The following is a 3,362-nucleotide window of genomic DNA, read 5'->3' on the forward strand; positions in this document are numbered from 1 at the left end:
GCAGAGGTACCACACCGTGTTGATTTCGACACCTTGGGAGCACACCAAGCCTTCAAAATCACCTATATGCAAGAGGTTGTTGACGAGGCTGCTGCAGAGGAGACAAACGAACATACACAAGGAAGGAAAATCAACAACACATACAACGAGCAGGGAAAACAAAAATCTCTGCATATACAGAGTTCAGAGATCGAACCTGGCACAGAGGGGAACACAAGAACAGCTACGCGGGGAAACAGAGAATCGAAGGTGGAGTGAGAGAGAGAAACAGAAAGAAAGAAAGAAACAGAGCTTCGAAGGTGGAGTGAGAGAGAGAAAGAGAGAGATAGACCTGTAATAGATATGTCGTCTTTCTTTAACTTTCTGCCACTGTCTGTCTGACAACTTCGAGACAGAAGAGAGAGAGAGAGAGAGTGAGAGAGAGAGACATACCAACTGACACGTTCGACTACCCATACCAGAGAGAGAGAGAGAGAGAGAGATACTGAGACTGACCAACTGTCACAATGGATACCTTCTCCAGGTGTGCTTTCGTACAACTCTACCTAGGAGACTGGGGCAACAATTAATGTATTAAATATGGCCTAGGGACATTTCGAGTGTGACGTATAATATCTTTGTGCATTCGAGTGTGACGTAATGATTTTTTTTTTCGTTTTTTGAAATTTATTTACAATTTTTAATGTTTATTTTCTTCTTCGATTTAGTACTAAATTTTTGGCCAAAAGTTGGTACACCGTAGCATGCTTCGACCCACACACAAATGCTCATACGCCTTTGTGAGGAGGAGAGGTGCACGGGCAAGCCCGAACCCTCCCTCGTCACAAGATGACCGAACGTACAAGGAAGACACAAACACACACACAAATGCTCATACGTCTTTATCAGGAGGAGAGGTGCATGGGCACGCTTGAAACGCTCCCTTGTCACAAGACGGCCGAACGTACAAGGAAGACACAAACACACACACAAAATGCTCGTACGCCTTTATGAGGGGGAGAGGTGTGTTGTCCGCCGGTGTTGTCCACTGGACCTAACACATAAACAAGTAGAATATATTATTAGAAGCGTTAAAGAAACGCATTTAACAGTTCACACTAGGAGCGTAACGGGAACAAAGCCTTACGTATATAAAGGGTAGAAATCCTCTGTAAAGAGCTAGTGTGTATTTTTGGAGCTACCCTTTTGGTAATACAATACTATCTTCTCTGATTCTCGTGTCTGTGTAAGTCGTCTATTGCTTTGGTGTAGTATTGTGTTGGTAATTGTGGGCTAGTAAGCGTAGGGTGAGTGTGTATACGAGATTACGCACTGGTGAGCTTCAGTTGTAGCCGTCTCCCTTCATGCCCAGATGATACACGTTGCTTTGTAAGCCTTTTATGCTTCGTGCGCTTACAGATCTATTCCTTGCACCAGAATCAACTTGAAGTCTACCTCGAAGGACTTAGAGTAGACAGTGTTCCTAATCAGTAACACTTTTGGCACACCTGGTGGATTTGTGGTTCAGCACAGACAAGCAGCAAGGTATGGATGACTAGCCGTAGACGAGCTAGAGAACCGACCACTGACGAGGTGTATCACTTACTAGATAGAAGACTGTGGTAAGCGAAAACCTTGCCTCAACGACCACGATTGCTCCTTTCAAAAGTACACGGTAGACTCCATGCTCACAGAACAACGTGACGTCGGCCACGAAGCCTTGTCGCCACACGAGCAAGGTAGTGCTATTAAACACCACCATAGTTCACATCGCGAAAGCAAGAGTCTTCCCCTGCCGATCGTCCCCACAACGTCTGTAATGGCTTTCTCATACCCCCGCTTCAACGGAGAAACAAAGGCTACTAGCCACATCTGGCTATTCCTCAATGTTTGGAATGCTAATCGTCTGGTGCAGCGGTTTCCAGACGTGGAAGCTCATGCTTCGAAGATTGCCGAGTTCGGGTTAACTTTGGACGGTCGAGAGCCATGCTGGCATTCTTAGATGGATTTGGCAGCAATCACAACCTTCGACCAGCTGCAATCGATGTTCTTGCGTTTTTTTCATCGACGAGTGCTACAACGGCAAATAATTGGACAATTCTATACCATCAAGAAACTTCCCACAGAATCCATAGCGGATTTCAGTCTCCATTTCCAGAGTCTACGGCGGAACCTTACACGGGCCCCGACAGACGAAGAGGCCAAGGAAACGTTCTTGGCAGCGCTAAGACGGCCTCTCCGGACGACGCTGAACACCCACAGTGTGAAAGTCGAGCGAGCATTACAACTCGAATTAGAGGAAGAAGATGAGGGACTATCCATGGCATTGCTACGGCAGGCGTTGCCTCAGGACGACGAACATCGATTTCGCCAGGCCATTCAGTGTACAATTTGTTTAAACTTTGGACATTCCGCGGTCGAGTGTAACATGCGACTACATTGTCCAATTTTCCATTCACAGGCACACACGGTGGACCAATGCGAGTATAATATGGTGAACAGGCCCACACCCGTAGTACGGCGTATGGAGACACAATAGCAATCTTGAAGGAATGATTCACGACGGCAGGAAGAACGTCCCCGGTATACAGACCGGAATCAGCGCATGGGGCACCAATATCGTAAAAACCGCAACACCGATCCGTACTCCGATGAAGAAGATCACGAAGAGGAAGACTACCAGAGTACCAACCGATACAATTGCAGAGGGCGTCGTTACAACAATTGACGACCTACAAAAAATCATCGAGGATTCAACGGGAGCTGTCCAAACGGACACAATCGACTGCATAAGGACCAACGCCATTATGAAGAAAGTTCAGAGAACGAATGTCGCCAAGAGCCACGACAAGAATACCGTCAACAACCCCGGAATAACAGGCGACTCCGGCATAACCGGGACGAACAAGCAGTACCGGTGGAAACTAATACACCCCCGGAAGTGGAGAGAGGCGAGTCCAGCGTACACTGTTTTGTGTGTCAACAACCCGGTCATTACGCGACACAGTGCCGACATCGAAAAGGAAAGGGGGCAACCGTGAATACCATCACGGCAGAAATCCAACAACTCACAACACGGCATCAGGCGAAGAATGTAGACTGGGCAGAACAAGATGAGAATGTAGACTGGGCAAGTCGTGGAAAATCACATAAGGGGCACCGCCGGATTAGATGTCTCAGCAAATTTTACGAAGTCTAGTACGGGCCCAACAATCGTAGATCATCACAATCCAGCCATTAAGTTGGTACTTCAAGGTTAGGAAATCTCGGGAAGTATTATTGATGGGGGGATCCGGTGGAACCTCGACTAATCTCAATTGCGAAGGATTTGGTCCCAAGTGAGAAGAGACAACAATGATCGATTTGATCAAGGATGTTTTCGC

This window comes from Azolla caroliniana, unplaced genomic scaffold (assembly GCF_043228905.1).
Source record: "Azolla caroliniana isolate FFs.n. ecotype wild unplaced genomic scaffold, voAzoCaro1.0.p SCAF_205, whole genome shotgun sequence".
NCBI classification, from domain to species: Eukaryota; Viridiplantae; Streptophyta; class Polypodiopsida; order Salviniales; family Salviniaceae; genus Azolla; species Azolla caroliniana.